Genomic DNA, 18,758 nt, shown 5'->3' on the forward strand with positions numbered 1-18,758 from the left:
TTGGATGCTCAACTGACTGAGCCACCCAGGTGGCCCTATGATCAACTGAATTTTTGACAAGTGTGCCAAGATCGTTCAATGGACAAAGAATACTCTTTTCAACAAACAGTGCTAGTGCAATTGAATATCCACATGCAAAAGAATGAAGTTTGACCTTTACCCCATGTCACATACAAATAGTAATTCACAATGGATCAAAGACCTAAATATAAAAGCAAAAAACAGACAAGTCTTAGAAACATAGGAGTAAATCCTGATGACTTGGATTTGGCCATGATTCTTAGATATGACACCAAAAGCACAAGCAACAAAAGAAAAAAATAGATACATTGAAATGCATCAAAATTAAGAACTTTTGAGCATCAAAGGATAGTACCAAGAGAGTGAAAAGACAACCCCCAAAATGAGAGAAATATTTGCAATCATAGATCTGATAAAGGTCTAGTCCCCAGAATATATAAAGCACACTTCCAGTTCAACAACCCAGTGAAAAGTTGGGCAAAGAACTTGACCAGACATTTCTCTAAGGAAGATATTCAAATGGCCAATAAGTTCATGATAAGATGTTCAATATAAGTCACTAGGGAAATTCAGATCAAAACCACAATGAAATACCACTTCATGCTCACTAGGTTGGCTATAATTATAATATTTTTAAAATCATTTTTTAAAAAGGAAGTAAGTGTTGGTGAGGATATGGAGAAATTGGAACCTTCATATTTTACTAGTGAGAATGTAAAGGTGCAGCTGCTGTGGAAAACAGTGTGGCATTTCTTTAATAATTAGAATTACCATATGACCCAGCAATTCCACTCCCAGATATATGCCCCAAAGAATTGAAAACAGGTATTCAAACAAAAATTTGTGCATGAATGTTCATAGCAGCATTATTCACAAAAGGCAAAAGGTGAAAACAACCCAAATGTCCAGCAATGGATGAATAGGTAAGACAAATGTGGTACATTCATATGATGGAATATTATTCAGCCATAAAAAGGAATGAAATCTGATACATGCTACAACATGAATGAACCTTGAAAACATGCTGAGTAAAAGAAGCCAAACACAAAAGGTCACATATTGTGACCAATATTTATATGAAATATCCAGAATAGGCAAATCTATAGAGATGGAAGGCAAATTAGGGGTTGCTTAAGGATAGGGAAATGGGGCCTTGGGAAGAGGACAATATCTAAATGGTATATCTAGAATGATATAAATATTCTAAAAATTGACTGTGGTGATGGTTGCATCTGTGACTATACTAAAAAGCATTGAATTGTATGCTTTAAATGAGCGAATTGTTTGGTATGTGAATTATATCTCAATAAAACAGTTTTTAAAAAACATGATTTGGCAATATACACTCGGGCTGAACATGAAAATTCTATGACCCAGCAATCCTAGTCCTAGGTATATATCCAGCAGAAAATTGTACACATGTTCATCCAAAGATGTATAAGAATATTCAGAGTAGTACTTAAAAAAATTGACCTGAAGTAGAATTTCACCACCAGTAGAATGGATAAATTGTGATATACTCAAATAATAAAGTGAAAGGGACAGCAATGAAAAGGACAAACCCCAACCATAGGCAATAATATAGATGAATCTCAAAAACATAAAATTGAACATAAGAAACCAGACTCAAAAGAGTACACTCTATATGATTTCATTTATATAAAGTTTAACACCTGGCATGCCTCATCTGTGGAATTAGGTATTGGTTTACTGTTTACAATCAGAGGCATGGGTAATGATTAGAAAGGGAGCTTTTGTGGAGCTGGTAATGTTCTACTTGTTGATTTAGGTGTTGGGTAGACAAGTGTTATTCATTTTGTGAAAATGCATCAGGATTTACACTTATGACTTGTGTATTTTTATGTTTTTATGTTATACTCTAATAATTTCAGAATACTTTTAAAAATAGGTTTTTAAGTCCTAAGAATATTTCTCTCTTTTTGGTCACTTCTTGATACTCTGATTTTTTTCAACTGTGTAGTTGTCACTCTATTTCTATTTTCAATGTTTTTTTCCTAATAGCAAGCCATTGCTTGCCCATATCAAGCCTTTATGCAAAGTAGAAGTGACTCCTCTTCAAGGGACCTTTATTTCTGGTTGTCTGAAATTGTTGAGCTGATTTTGTAGTAACAAGGCACTTTACTGCCATCTACTGGTAAATTATCACAATAAAGTTATAAATTACAGTGTTAACCAGTGGCCAGCACCCACTTAGATGTGATGTCCTCTTGCAAGACACAACTTGCTCAACTGAATGTGGTAACGTTGTTTGGCACTGTTGTGATGAACCCCGCAGACAGTAGAATGTTGACATTCTCTAGGTGGTTTTGTTCTTTTTATTCCTGTTTGATATTGTTCTTAAAGACGTGGTTGAAGTATTCACTGCGAAAGCTTAAGCCACTTGGACTAAAATGTGAAAGCAAAAGTTCAATAAATGCTAATCAATCTGTTCATATCAAAGAACCATTGATTTGCTCTTGCTTTACCCAAGTCTGAATCCAGAACAATCCTGGATGTCATAGGATTGCTTTTCTTGCTCAAAACATTCTGTGAAACAGTCTTGCATCCTCTCCAGAGGCCTCTGAATCTGGAACTTGTTGAAGCTATCATAAGTCCTAGGTAGTCTTCAAAACATTTTATATCTACTAATTCATTTAATCATCGACTCCTCATCTATAAGGTGCCCTTATTATCTGCATCTTACAGATGAGGCAACTGAATTACAAAAAAGTTAATTTATATTACAAGTTGTGATATTACAAAAATACCTTCTTTGAGGAGCTTATGGTCTATTAGGGACACAAAACAAAATAAAAATGCCATGTAAGGCTTAAGAAACAAAGGAGAAAATACTTTGGACCCTGTTGGAAAAGACATTTTACTCCTTTTGGTCCCAGTTTCCTCATCTGTATAACAAGAAGGTTGAATTTTCCCAAGGTCACATAGCTAATAAATGCCAGCTGATTTTGTAGTAACAAGTATTGGGTATTTTGGTTTCAGAGCCCAAACTTGTGATCACTGTGCTATACTTAGTGCCAGTTCATGGCCTGTTTCTGTCCCTTTGCTAACTACCTGTGGGCAACAAATACCTATGTTGCCCATGCTTCTATTTTCACCTGCAGGGTAGGTAGGTGCCCAAGTGGGTCTCTGGATCCTACCTCCCTGAATACTTGCTAACCTCAGGAAAACTTAGAACCTTCAGTTTAAGGACATGGAAAACAAGGTAAAAATGAGGATAGTGGCTCAGATTCTGGAATTTTTTTTTGATTGTGGTAAAATACATAATGATTTTCACCATTTTAATTATTTTTAAGTGTACAGCTCTGTGGCATTAGGTACATTCATTGTTGTGCAACCATCACCATCATCCATCTCCAGAACTCTTTCATCTTCCCCAACTGAAACTCTGTACCCATTAAACAGTAACTCTCCATTTCCCTTTTCTGCTAGCCCTGGGCAATTCTACTTTCTTTCTTAATTTTTTAAGTTTGTTTGTTTGTTTGTTTAATTTGAGAGACGGAGACAGAGACAGAGACAGATAGAGCATGCAAACAGGGGAGGGGCAGAGAGAGGGAATCCCAAGCAGCCTCCACAATGAGTGCATGGACCCCATATAGGGCTTGAACCCACAAACCTCAAGATCATGACCTGACCCAAATCAAGAGTCAGACATTTAATCAACTGAGCCACCCAGGCATCTCTGCACATTTTTAAATTGGATTTTTGTTGATGTTGTTGTTGAGTTTCTAGAATCTTTCAGAACTTTCTTACCTCTAGAAATTGTTCTAAGACTTGGAGGTTTGTGGATGATGTCATCTCAGCCTCTGGGCTGGCTTCTGGTGGGAACTTTTACTAGTTTCTTTCAGATTAATTCATTAATCAAGTAACTAATGAATTGTATTATACAAGGAGTCACTCTTTGGCTGTGTCAGATTTCTAGGCTAACATAAAAGAATATATGCTTATATGTTTGTATGAAGTTTAAGAACTGTCAAAGTGGCTCTAAGTTGCTAGATGTCAAAATAGTGGTGTCTCTGGAAGAGCAAGTATTGACTGGGAGGGGACATAGAGGAGGAGACAAAAGGGAACTTTCTGGGTTGATAGTTCTGTAACTTGATCTGGGTGGTGGTAACATGAGAACACAGGTAAACATTTATTATACTTCAGATGTTTGCATTTTGCTGTATGTAAATTATACCTCACTTTGTAAAAGTTAGAAGAAAAAGCTTTAAAAAAAATTTTTCCCCGGGATCTTATAAGACCTTCTGCTGTTAATTTCATAGGCTCAATGACCTGAGGTGCCTCCTTGTGGCCATCTGTGGTTCTCTTTATTTTTCTTTGTCTTCTTGGTCCCCACACCTAGCGCCGTATTCAGTATTCACAAACACAACAGATATTTATTAAGCACCTCCTCTGTGCCTAGCACTGTGCTATATGCTAAGGTAAATAAGATGGATAAAGTCCCCTCCTTATGGAGTCTACAGTCTAGTGGTGAAGACAAGGAATATATAACCTAGTGCATCCTTATTGAGGACAAATAAGAGAATCTGTCTGGGGAGTGGTCAGGGAAGGAGTCCTTGAGGTTGTGATGTTTGAGATGGGAGCTGAAGAGTCATGAATTATCTAAGCAACTAGAGCATTTCAGGCAGAGGGATCAGCATGTTCAAGGGTCCTGAGTAGGAAGGAAGTACAATGTATGAAGAAGATCACTGTAATTACAGCCCAGAGAGAGAATAAGAACGCCCTAAGATAAGTCTGGAGATGGGGCAAAGGCAGGCGACAGTGAAGACACCTATTTGGCCTTTAGCTTAAGAGCAATGTGGGCCATCAAATAGTTGTTTGTTTTTTAATTTCTTAAAAAAATATTTATTTTTGAGAGAGAGAGAGAGCACAAGCAGGTTAGGGTCAGAGAGAGAGGGGGACAGAGGATCCAAAGCAGGCTCTGCACCTACAGCAGTGAGCCAGATGCACGGCTTGAACCCACAAACCATAAGATCATGACCCAAGCTGAAGTCAGACACTCAACCCACTGAGCCACCCAAGTGCCCCTCAAATAGTTTTAAATAGGGGAGAGACATGATAAAATTTGACTTAGAAACATTACTCTGACAGGAGAGTGGTTCATTGAAGGTGAACCAGGGAGGATGTGAAAAGGCCTTAGATGACTACTGCACCAATCCAAGCATACAGTGTGTGCTCAATGGAATGAAAGTACTCCTGACTCCTATTCTTAGATGAAACCAGTATGTCTGACCAATATGCAATCAATTTACAATCCACTGGATCATCTTCTATCTTCTGTGATGTTCACGACAGACTCTTTAACTCCCATTTTACAGATGAGGAAGTTGAGGTTACAGGCAAAGAAAGTTACATAACTATCAAGTGTGAAAAACAGATCTGAATCCAGGCCTTTATGACAGACATCAAGTCCAGTGCTGGGAGGCCTCTCTACATTTGGGGAGAGGGGAGGAGCCACATTCCCTTGCACCTAATGAGCTTGCAAGGATGATGGTGATGGGAAAAAAGTAGAGAGGGGCTTACAGGCAAATTAATAATTAAGGCTAAAGATTATCTTTATCACCGTTAATGTTATTAAACACTATGTGTCAGGCACTGTGCCAAGTGCTTTTCATGTCTTCTCTCATTTCCTCTTTGCAAGCACTATTATTATCCCCATATTTCAGATATGTAAACTGAGGCTTGGAAAGTTGACTTGCCCAAGGGCACTAGGGCCAGAGGGCTCCTATAGGGCTGTACACTGACTCCAAAGTGGAGGCAAAAGCCACTGACGATATTACAGCGCCAGGAGACAGAGAATCACCCAACCCATGCACTAAGCTCTGCACCCAAGTGAGCGGGCGCGCGCTCCGCCTCGCGCTCTCGGGGACGTTTGGCCACGTGATCAGGGCCCGCCCCCGCCCGCCCCGCCCCCTCCCGCGCTCCCACCCTCTCTCCCTCCCTCCCCCTCCCTCCCCGGCCCGGTCCGGCCCATCCCCCTCCCCGCCGGCTCCCTGAGGCCCTTGCCGGGTCGGGCTGCGGGCGGCCGGGCGCCGACGGCCGGACAGACGGACCCACGCGAGGACGGACGGACGGACAGACGGAGGGCGGCGGGCACGCACGGCCCGGGCCGGTGCTCCGAGGCCCGCCCGGGAGGGCTGGGGCCGCGCTCAGGTGAGGTGACGGCGACGCGGGCCCGTAAGGGGTGGGCCCGCCGGGCGTCTGGGGTCCCGGCCCCGCTGGCTCCGCGGGAAGGAGGCGCCGCCCGGGCCGGCGCGGGAAAATGGCGCCGGCCGGCAGTGGAAGACGGCTCCTGTGCGGGCCCGGCCCGGAGCCGCCCCGCCCGCGGCGCTCGTGTCCCCGTCGCCATGTTGGGGAGCGGGCCCCGGGCCTGCGGGCGGGGGTGCTGGAGGGAGCGGGGGCCGGCCGGGGTTGGGGAGGGTGCGAGACGCGGGGTCTGGGGCGCTGAGGGAGTGCAGGGCCGGCCGGGGTCTGCACAGGGTGGCGCTCCAGGCCCGAGGAACTGGCGGGAGCCGAACGTGGGGTCGTGGCCGGGGTCGAGGAGAAGAGACACTGAGTCCAAACGGAACTGGATCGGGGTCCGTGGGGCTGGAGGCCAGGACTGGAGTTGGGTTAGGCTATTCGTGTTCAGGACCCCAGGACCGGTAGGACCCAGAGGGGCGTGGGGTCCGAGCTCAGGCTGTCAGAGCAGGGACAGTTCTTTGTGGAGGGCGGGGGTGGAGTGTTGATTAGGAGTATTAGAAATGGGGGCCCTTTGGAGGCCGGTGCGACTATCAGACTGGGACAGTTCTCAGAGTCGCGGGTGCGAATTGCAAGTCCGTATGACTCCCAAGAGACTGAGGACATATGTTCTCCTAGCATATTCTACTCCCAATTGGGGAGAGCAACAGAAAATAGGAAGACTTTTATGAGGAAGAGGGAAAAGAGAGACTGAGGTTTGGGTGCAGGAGCTGGTCAGCAAATGGGGTGCCCAGCGTGGAGCTGGTTGGCAAGAAGAAAGAGCCTCCATCAACTTAATGGAGTTTGTGTCTTTAAAAGGAGGGTCCAGGCTGTTTGTGGGTGGTGACCCAAGGTGTCTTCCCAGGAAGAGGACAGCCCACTGTTTTAAGAGCAGGGTCACCTGGGGAGGTCATCAGAAAGGCCTTGAGGCCAGTAAGAATGGTGAAGAAAAATCGGTGTGTAGAAACTACAAGGGTCTTAGAGATCATGTAACAATTTCGGGTCATGTAATGATTTTAGCTGAGACCTAGAAAGGTAAAGTTGACTCCTCCAGATCTTACAGGTTCCTGGAAGAGGAGGTCTGCTGCCTCCTTATTCAACAGACTGGCTTAAAGGAATTTGTTAGCTGTGAGAAAAGTGTTAAGAAGGCAAGCTCAGCAGCATGTATCAAAGAACTGTTAATGGGTTTTGTTTTGATAGTTTGTCAGTACAAAGACTGAAAGGGGATACAAAGAAGGATAGGTAACCAGCTATTTGATCATTTCTAGCCCACCTCCATTTGTGCAAAGAAGTTATCTTCAGGACCCTTTTGACTTTGAACTTGGAGTTTTAAGAGATGCTCCTTCTGTTCTAGGTGTTTGTTATGTAGGAGAGGGACATAGAAAGCCTAAAAAGATAACAGTGAACAATCATGTACACCCAAGATCTGTATCATGATCAAACTTCAATTAAACTTTGATCAAGATAGAGAGGAATTCAATGTTCATATGGGTTATGGAAGAGTTCTGTCATGCAAATTTCATGCACATCTATCATGAGATAGTAGACCCAGGGCTCCCATAAAATCAAAAAGGTTATGAAGATGTTTATAGTGGTAAGATTTTCTATGTTCAATGAGTATACACAATACATACATACAGTATCAAGATTAATTTATTCTGAGTCTTTCTAATGCATGAAGACCTTACTAGTGGGCATCTAGGGAAGCTGCTCAGAATAATAATAACCCCTCTCAAAATAATAGTTTTAATTGCATTAAACAAAATACACTGGATTATAGAGAAAGCCATTATATTGAAATACCAAAATATACAAATTATAAAATAGTATGGATATACTTTATCAATACATTAAGAAATCAGATCTAGTGACAGGTGTGATAATTACAAATTTTAAACACGATGAGCATAAATAATACTTTAAGATATCAGCAACAATTGTAATATGATGTAAAGGTATCTGTGATAACTGTGACAGAGTGACAGATACTGCTAATACTAGAGTAGTGTGTTGCCTACAATTCATTTTTGAAGAAAATTGTAACTTTCAATTAGAAGTTAGTGAAAATAAGGAAGTAATTTTTCTTTTTCTCCCTATCCAAGTTCACAGACCCCTCTGAATTCTACCTGTGAATCCCATCTATGAACCCCAGGTTAAGAAACCCTTCCCCTACCACCAAGCATGTCTTCCATTCAGCAGACAATTACTGTGCACTAAGACACGTCAAGCGTTATTATGCCAGGCTCTGAGGATTGAAAGGTCTTTAAAGCAGGATCTTTTCATTTCAGATATTCAGTCTCGTGAGAGAAATGAACATACAAACAATGCTATTCCAGGATGGTGAATGCCAAAGGAGTATCAAAAGTTGTAAAAACACAAGAGGTGGGCACATTTCGGTTCTAAGAATCAGGGAAGGTTTTGTGAAGGGAGATACTTGAGATGTGTCCTGAAAGGTGGAGGAGTTTGCCAGATGGAGAGTTGGAGAGAAGAGCTTTCTATGTAAGGCATGCACTTTCAGGGAATACAATTGAATGTGGCTGAAGCACAGTATGTGTGTGGATCAAGTGGTTAAAGATAGATGGAAATGTTGTTTGGTTGTCCTGCTTGTAAAGGACTTTATTAAAGGACTGAATCTTTACCTGATAGGGAGGCATTCAACATTTCCAAGGAGGAGAATGTATGATTAGGATTAATTTTTAGGAGATAAGTGGATGGAGAGTGGACTGGAGAGAAGTAATGAGGGCCTAGTTAAGGCAGAGGCAGTCAGCTTTGAGCAAAGTTAGAATTTTTAGGTGTTGATAATATTGCACATGGTAAGAGAGAAGGAATATTTTAGATTGGGATGGTGGCTGTCAAGTTAAAAAAGGGATGAAAGGAAAATGAAGTGAGAATTGTCACAGGTAATAAGGGAGATGATTTTTGGGGATAGAATAACAGACTTCTGGAAACCATTGCAAAGCTGGCAAGTGTGGTACAGTTTTTGTTTAAAGAAATCAAAGGTAAGTGTCAGCAGACATAAGAAACAGGGAAAGTATTCCTAGAGTGTAGGAAAACCACAACTGTCTACATCAGGGGTCAGCAAACTATGGTCAGTGTCAAATCTGGTAGAGTTACTCATTTACATATTGTCTTTGGCTGCTTTCACTCTACCAAAGGCAGAGTTGAGTAGTTTTACAGAGAATATATAGTTTTCAAAGCTGAAAATATTTACTGTCTGTCTCTTTACCAAAGATGCTTGCCAATCTCTGATCAGTGTCTGAAGATTGGATGTTCAACTTCTGGTTTGTCATTTCTAGTTCTTATATAATGGAGAATAACCATTTTGACTTTGTCCTTCCGGCTGGGTCACCCATGCTCTGTATATCTGCAGTATGACATAGACCCCTGAATATTTTATATCAGTCAGTGATGCCAAGGTCTGTTCTGGGGTCTGCTGTGTGGCAAATGTGGTAGTAACAGGTTTTCACAACTCAGACCATGCTTGTTTTGGCATATTCTCATTGGGTTGTCTTTTTAGAAAGATTTCTTTATATTTTCTGATTAGTAATCCTTTGTTGGTTACGTGTATCATAGAGATCATTTCCCAGTTGCTCATCTTTAAAATTTTTTTTTTTAATGTTTGCTGTTGAGAGAGAGAGTGTGAGCAGGGGAGAGGCAGAGAGAGAGAGAGAGAGGGAGAGAGAGAGAGAATCTGAAACAGGTTCTAGGCTCTGAGCTGTCAGCACAGAGCCCAACATGGGGCTCAAACAGTGAGATCATGACCTGAGCTGAAGTCAGATGCTTAACCGACTGAGCCACTCAGATGCCCCATAAATCTCTCTCTCTTTTGTTAAAAGAGGTTCTGAATTTTAATAAAGTCAAATTAATCAATCTTCCTGCAAGATTTTGAAATTATTCTTTATATTATCTTCTTGAATCTTCACTGTTTTTCCTTTGATGTTTAGATCTCTAATCTATCTGGAATTGACTCTTGTGTGTGATGTGAGGTAGGGTCCAGTTTCATTTTTTTTTTTTTCCTATGTATAACCAATTATCCCAGCATCAATTAAAAAAACAAACAAACAGTGTTTTTAATGTTTTAATTTATTTTTGAGACAAAGAGAGCACGAGTGGGAGAGGGGTCTAGAGAGCCAGAGACATAGAATTCCAAGCAGGCTCCAGGCTCTGAGCTGTCACCACAGAGCCCAACGACACAGGGCTCGAACTTATGAGCTGTGAGGTCATGACCTGAGCCAAAGTTGGACACTTAACCAACTGAGCCACCCAGGTGGCCCCAGCACCATATTTAAAAAAAAACTTTTTTAATGTTTATTTTGAGAGAGAGAGAGACACGGAGTGTGAGTGAGAAGGGGCAGACACAGAATCCAGAATAGGCTCTAGGCTCTGAACTGTCAGCACAGAGCCCAACATGGGGCTGAAACTCACGAACTGTGAAGTCATGGTGTGAGCCAAAGTCAGATGCTTTACTGACTGAGGTGTCCCCCACCCCACCGTTTATTGAAGGGCACTTTGTTTTCAAATTGTGTGCTCTTTTGGTGGAGTCTGTCTGAGGTCCTAATTCCAACTGTGCTGCTTGCTAATTGTGTGACGTTGGACAAGTTGGGTAACCTCTTTGTGCCTCCGTTTCCTCAGCTTTTATTTATCTATCTATCTATCTATCTATCTATCTATCTATCTATCCCAACGTGGGACTTGAACTCATCACTGCAAGACCCGAGTCTCATGCTGTACCTACTGAGCCAGCCAGACACCCGACGTTTTCTCAGCTTTTAAAATAAGGATAATAGGGGCACCTGGGTGGCTCAGTTGGTTAAGTGGCCGACTTCAGCTCAGGTCATGATCTCACGGTTCGTGAGTTTGAGCCTTGCATTGGGCTCTGTGCTGACAGCTCGGAGCCTGGAGCCTGCTTTGGATTCTGTGTCTCCCTCTATCTCTGTTCCTCCCCCGCTCGCACTCTGTCTCTCTCTCTCAAAAATAAATAAAGATTTAAAAAAATGTTTAAAAAAATAAGTAAAATAAAGTAAAATAAGGATAATAGTATTTATCTCATAGGATTGTGAAGATTAAGTGAGTTAGTTCATGTAACATGTGGAACAGTATGGCACCTAGAAAATGCTCAATAATGTTAGCTGTTACTTAGCATTCTTGTTCATTTATGATGTCTAGCACCTGGCACAGAGTAGGGGTTTAATGTACTCAACTGAGTTGTCTGTCTTAACTTGGTTTTCAGGTCAAGACAGAATGGTTGAGAGGTAGGCTGAATCTCAACAGGAAATGCTTCCAGTTGCTGCTTAGTTTTAGCTGCTGCTTCAGACTATCTGCTGGGAAGGAACTCCTCTCAGCCCATCACTTCTTTTGCAGAGAACTTCTGTAACAGAGGATGCAAACCAGCAGCCTGTGGTTGGATTTGACCTGCAGACAGACATGTTTTGTTTGGCTAAAATTTACACAGATTTCTGACTTTGTGACTTTCCTTGAAATTTTGAAAGATCTGTTAACACAAACTCCTATTCTCTCATAGCAACACAGTGAAAGCTAAAGCTTTTAGATGTGATGTGTGTTTCCTTGTGCTCTGTGGTCCTCACTGCTTTCTTGCTTTGCTCATTTACTTTTATTGCCCTGTAGGCATTTGATTTTCTGGTTCTTACTTCACTGAGGTTTTAAATATTCTCTCTCCTAAACCAAAAAATGATATGTTGGGATAAGGGTTGGGATGGCCAGAAATTGACAGATGAGTTTGTGGGCAGGTAAAAACCAAAGTCTGTTTATAAGGATGAATCATTTTTGATCAAAATGAATAAAATGATAAGTGAAATTAAAAGATGAGGTGAAATTAATTTCAAATTGCTGAATATTTATGCATCTATTGTGCACTGGGTATATTAGAAATTACCACATTTGTGGTAGCAAACTAGCTGGCCAGCTTTATGAAACATTGCAGAAGAGATCTTTTTAATTGTGATGTGGAGCTGTTTTCCAAGAGAGTGGTTGGATGAAAGAGAGGAAAAACAGGAATTCATTCATTTGCCAAACATTTATTGAGCCCTACCCTGTATATTAGGCTAGAACTCTGCAAGATACAAAGATAATTCTAGTCAGAGTTTAAGTGTCCTGTGGAGTATAGGTAATGTGTTACGAAGCTGGGATATCAAAGAATGGTACCTGAAAGAGGTAGCCTTTGAGTGGAGCTGCCAAGAATAGTAAGGATCTTTTTGGGTTTTTTTTATTTTTTATTTTCAATGTTTGTTTATTTTTGAGAGAGAGAGTATGCGCGTGCACAAGCAGAGGAGGGGGAGAGAAAGACCGAGACAGAGAATCCGAAGCAGGCTCCTTGCTGTGAGTGCAAAGCCTGACATGGGGCTGAAACCCATAAACTGAACCATGAGATTGTGACCTGAGCCAAAGTCTGGCACTCAACCAACTGAGCCACCCAGGTGCCCCAAGAATGGTTAGGATCCTAATACTTGGAGACGAGACTGATTTTCCAGGCTGAATGAAAGCATGAGTGTGGAGATGTGTGTTTAGGAGTTAGTAAAGAGTCCAGTTTGGCTGGAGAACAGGATCGTTACAGGGCTGTTGTTGGAGTTCAGTCTGGAAATGGAGATTGAACAACAATAGCAATAATAATAGCAGTAGTAGGTCACATTTTTTGCTTGCATACTGTTTGCCAGATAACTTGCCAAGCATTTAATAAGTAGTATTTCTTTTAATCCTCACAACAACTCTGTGAGATAGGCATTATTTTTTATGGCTTTTTAAAAATAAACTGAGGAAAAGAACTAACAATTGATGGAGAAAGAATTTGAGTCTAATTCCCAGTCCTGTGTTAGTCCCTGTATAGTATATATACAGCTTAATCAGGGAAGGCTTTGAATCCTTTTCAGTTTCTGGCTGGGAAGTTTGGACTTGATTAACTAAGTAATAGGGAGTCATCAAAATTTTTTAGCTATATGGTGACATAATGAAACCTGCACAGTAGGAAAGTAAGCCTGGTAGTGAAGTATAGGAACAGCACGGGGAGAAAGGAGAAATACTGACAGCCAGTTTACTCTCCACCTCCTCACTAGATTCAGTGCTTCTTCATATCTGGCCCTGTGTCTGTCCTCCCCTTCCTTCAGCTCCACTGCCTACCTATTGTGTTGTCTCACAGATTTATTTTTAAAAATGTAATCTTTCCCTACCTCACCTTATTCTAAAAAGGACTTGAGGTGGCTGTCTAGGAACTCAATAAGCATTTGCTGAGTTAATTAATAAATGACCAGAGGTATAGGTAGGTGTGTATATAAAGGGACTATGACTTTGTTGGACAGAGTAATGCAGCTCTAGAATTTGGTGATAAGCTATATTTTATGTATAAACCCTATAAAGCAAAAGCCTGGAACCACATCTTCTTTAACTTGTGAATGATTATATTCTGTGTCAGATAGAATATTAATGCTCAGTTAATATTAACTATATCAGTTAAAAAGCTAAACTTATAGAAACAGAGAGAATGGTGGTTGCCAAGGGATGGGGTAGGGGAAATGGGAATATGTTGATCAAAGCATAGAGACTTCCAGCTGTAAGATGAGTAAATTCTGAGGACCTAGAGTACATCACGGTGACTATAGTTAACAATAATGTATTATGTACTTGAAAGTTGCAGAAAGAGTAGATTAGATCTTAAATGTTTTTGCCACACACCAAAAAAAAAAAAAAAAGTGTGTGAGGTGATGGATGTATTAACTAACCTTATTGTGGTAATCATTTTGCAGTATATATGTGTATCCATCTCATTGTACATTTTATTTATTTATTTTTTAATGTTTATATTTTGAGAGGGGCGGGGAGGGAGAGAGGATGAGCAGGGGAGGGGCAGAGAGACGGAGACAGAATCTGAAGCAGGCTTCAGGCTGTGAGCTGTCAGAACAGAGCCCGACTTGGGACTCAAACTCACAAGCTGTGAGATCATGACCTGAGCTGAAGTAGGCTGCTTGACCGACTGAGCCAGCCAGGCGCCCCTCATTGTACATTTTAAACTAACACAATGCTGTATGTTGATTATATCTCAATAAAACTGGGGGGGAAAGATCTTTGTCAGCTAATAATATTAATGATCACCAAATTCAGAGGGCATTCATACTTTAAATATTTAGGTTTGTATTTACCATTGACTAGCTACAACCACCGCCTCCCCAACACATACAAAGAGGCAACAAAAGTTCCCGCTAACTCTTACCTTTACCAATATTGAACCTGTTGAATATTAGTTCCATAGTACCATTTATGTATATTTTCTAAAGACCAGACAGCAGCAGTTTCTCACAGGAAGAAATAGTTGCAAATTTGTGAATCAGATTCTTATTTTGGATTTTACAGAGGGAAATTGTTCATTAGGTTAAGTCCCTTGCCGTAAATTTAAATATTATATGAAAGTAAGGCTGTGTCCCTTCTATAAAATACAGACTTAAAAAGTTCAAACACTTGGAGAAATCAAAGATGTTGTGGTTAACCACCAATTGCTGGTACAGGGGAGAAGAGTTTTAGGTAAACCAACATCTGACTAGACATAATAAGAGACAGATCAATAGACCTAAATAATGGATTTGTTAAATAAGTATTCTTTCCCATTGTAGATATTAACTAACAGCAGTATATGCATATACATGTAAGCATATATCAGTATGAATTATAATGATATAACTGGTATAAATTCAAATCTAGTAATGCTTCATAAAAGAAAATGAGCCTTCAACTGAGTTCTTTTAGATTGTGTTCAACTGTTCAGTGCATGTGGAGATGACTCATTCAGAAGCATCATGATCAGAACAATTAAGTGTGGAAGAAAATGTGATTATGATAGTATATGTTGACTGCCTACCAGTGTTGAGAAGTATATCCAGTTAATGAGTAATTAGTTTCTGCCTTCCAGGAAACTAATTCATCTGAGAACGTGATATGAACATACATAAAAAGGTGGGGGGAGCATAAATGTTTTAAACGAGACTATAAGTGCTGTGGGAATTCAGGAGAGAGCACCACTACCACTTGGAGAATCAGGGAAGACTTCATGGAAAAGGTGGTATATTAATTTTCTAGGGCTGCTGTAACAGACTACCACAAACTGGGTGACTTAAAACAACAACAATTTATTCTCTTAAAATTCTTTATTCTAGAACCTGAATTCAAGGTGTCAGCAGGGACATGTTCTCTCTGAGGCTTACAGTAGAATCTTTCCTTGCCTTTTTCTGGCTTGCATCAATTCTTAGTATTTCTTGATTTGCAGCTACATCACTTCAGTCTCTGCCTTTGTTGCCACATGGTGTTCTCCCTGTGTATCTCTCTGTGTCCAAATTTCTCTCTTATAAAGACACCAGTCATATTGGATTAAGGGCCTACACCCTACTCCAATATGACCTCATGTATACTGGTTACATCTGCAGTGACCCTATTTCCAAATCTACATTCTGGGATACTGGGGGTTAGAACTTTAATGTATCTTTTTGTGGGACACAGTTCAACCCGTAACAGGTGGCATGATACAGAGATGATACAGAGGTATTAAATTAAAATTTATTAAATAAATAGAAGGGTAAGATTGCAGTGAGTTAAGGAGAGAAGAACCAAGTGCATGATGGACATAGGAAAGCATAAGGAATATTTAGAAAATGAAATAGTGAGAAGTCTGTTTTGCTGGTGTGTTGAGGAGCTATGGGGAGATGAAGCCAGAGTAGTTGGTTGAGCCCTAGCTGCCAGATCTAGGAAGGACATTCAGATGTTGAGTGGGTAGTGTGTGGGAACAGGATGGAACTGCAGAATTTTGAAATGGTGGGTAACTGATTCAAGCTTCGGATAGGTAATTCAAGCTTTAGGGAGATTTTGTGATCAAGTGATCATGGATTAGTAGACACCCTGAAGAAAAACAGATGGTCGATGATTTAACACACCCAGCCTTCCTCATTTGCCCAGGACAGTCAGGAAATTCCTCTTTTGTAAAAAAAACAGCAATAACAGAAACACCACAACAAACTTTGAGGGTTTTATTAGCCTCTTGCTCAGCCATCTGTGGGCACTGAGATACATCAGCTTTTTAGGATCTCTGTTCAGAAGCCTGACCATGGATTTCAGTATTAGTAATCATGTCACTATTTTCTTTCAAACTTTTCTTCAAAATCACCTCTTTTCTGTCCTTTTTTTTTTTTTTTTTTATCTTTTGATTTTTCTCAAAACTCTCTTTGGTTTTCCATCTTTTTTAAACATCTGACTAATGGAAAGAATTGAGTAAAATTATGTACTGTCCAAGACAATGATACACTTTTTTTCTGTGTCCTTTTAATGATAGATTTGGTGACTTTTGCCCACAGTAGGACTTTATTCATATTGTGAATGCATTCAAGCTGTGGTCAACAGTAGAGCTCAGGTGCTTTTCCTTATTTGTCTCTAGGTAGTTCTTCCTGATTGTGTATTTGCATTGTTCATATAATCTCGTAAGAGCCTATGTCCCCATGAAGTTTTAAAAATTGTGTTTAAATATTACAAACACATAATTTTGTGCTCATTAGCATATATGCAGTCTTTGTAAATTTAATTCTTACAGTTTTTAAAAAAATTTTTTTAATGTTTATTTATTTTTGAGAGAGAGAGAGGGGGAGAGAGGGAGAGAGAATGAGTGGGGAGGGGCAGAGAGAGAGGGAGACACAGAATCCAAAGCAGGCTCCAGGCTCTGAGCTGTCAGCACAGAGCCTGACACGGAGCTTGAACCCACAGACTGCGAGATCATGACCCGAGATGAAGTCGGACGCTCAACCTACTGAGCCACCCAGGCGCCCCATAATTCTTATAGTTTTTAATAGTCTTTTTATTTGGCAATATATTGAGGTACTTTTCACATGTCTATATAGTTATTTTTAATGGATACATAATAACCAAAATTTAAATACTCTGTTTATTTGGGTGAGTTCCAGTTTGTTTTTATTTTTGGTTTGTAATTCTCATTTATATTTCTATAACATCTTACTATAAAACTTTTTCCCCCAATTTTATTTTAGAATGTATTCTCTAAAATGATTCAGTTTGGTCTAAGGATCATCACTTTTTAGCCATTTTGTCAGCTTATTCTTTAGAATAACTACCAGTTTATATTGATACTAGCCATTAGTTGTTGTTGGATTTTATAAATTTTTTCTTCTAGTATAATAGAGGTACCTCACAGTTTGTTGGGTTTTAAGATACTTTAAATGTTTTCTTATGAAAAATTTCAAACATACAGATAAAACCCCTGAATTAGTAGAATAAACACCCTTATTCCTACCACCTATGTTCAACATGTAGCCATATGCTCAATGGTATACTTATTATGTTAAACTTTTAAAAATAAAGACATCATCAAACTATGCCTTTAAACATTTTAGCATGCATCTCTTACAAATACATTCTTCGCATACAGTACCTTTATCACACCTAACAAATTATCAATAATTCCTTAATGTTATCTAACATTAAGTCTGTATTTGTTTCCCTCCTTGTCTCCAAAACGACTTTTTATAGCTGACTTGTTCAAAGGACCATGCACTACATTTGCATCTATTTATGTAGATGTAGTATTTTACAAATCTGGAATACTTGCCATTCCTTGTCTGCTTCCTCACCTTTTGTTTTTTTTGTTTTGTTTTGTTCGTGGCATTGATTTGTTGACACCAGAGCAGTTTTGTTTAATGCTCCACATTCTGGATTTATCTGATTGTTTTCTTTGTGACATTTATTCCTTATATTTCCCTAAACTGTAAGGTTTAAAGACCAGATCTGAGCTGAACATTTTGGCAAAAATACCTAAATATTCCTCACAAGGCATCATATTACAAGCTACACAAATGTCTAGTTGTCCCATTGTTGATGATAACTTTGATCAGAGGTTTAAGGTTGTGACTTCCATATCTCTCGATTATGAAATTGCCCTTTTTCTTCTGTGACTAGCGAATATATTTTTTACTTTTATCAATGATGGGTATTTTTTTTAACTTCTTTGAGTTAGTTTTCTTTACCTTTTGACCATTTGTTCCATGTAGATTTGGTATTATCCTTTTAAGTTTGTACTGTGTATTTAAAAATTGTATTCAGTATAACAAATAATGCATTGTTATGATAGATAAATTTCAAGTTTCAAAATATAGCTGAAATTCAATATAACCAAAAAAAAGATACAGGTTTCAAATATATAATAGGGGGCATTTGTTTGACAAGATTTTGTGATGAGTCATGTTTCCTTTTAAAAAAAAAAAACATTCCAAGCAGACAAATCTAAAAAACATAAACTCTTGAATCAAAAATTTCTTTTATTTTTTTTTTTGAAATGGAGGTAAATCTCAAATTTATAAAAGTTGGATTTACATTTGTTTTTCCATACCCACCCAAAAAGCCCAGAATTTATTTCTTATTCTGTGAGTGTTTCATTTGGTGGTCTTTTTTATACACCCATTTTTATCAATTTTAAATTGTTATTCCTTTTCCTATTACAGATA

General features: G+C 39.7%; 1 protein-coding gene across 9 annotated transcripts in view; it reads left to right on the forward strand.

Annotated features, from left to right (window-relative positions):
- The first annotated feature begins 5,994 nt into the window (after positions 1-5,994).
- Positions 5,995-18,758, forward strand: part of NCOA6 (nuclear receptor coactivator 6) — a 108,432-nt gene continuing 95,668 nt past the window's right edge. For 8 of the 9 annotated variants that reach the window (XM_047853905.1, XM_047853910.1, XM_047853915.1 and 5 more), the window contains exon 1: positions 5,995-6,195. The gene's annotated coding sequence lies outside the window, so the exon portion shown is untranslated. Of the gene's footprint in view, positions 6,196-8,549; positions 8,644-18,758 lie in introns of those variants that run through there. The other variant, XM_047853907.1, reaches the window with a different exon arrangement.

This window comes from Prionailurus viverrinus, chromosome A3, assembly GCF_022837055.1.
Source record: "Prionailurus viverrinus isolate Anna chromosome A3, UM_Priviv_1.0, whole genome shotgun sequence".
Taxonomy (NCBI): Eukaryota; Metazoa; Chordata; class Mammalia; order Carnivora; family Felidae; genus Prionailurus; species Prionailurus viverrinus.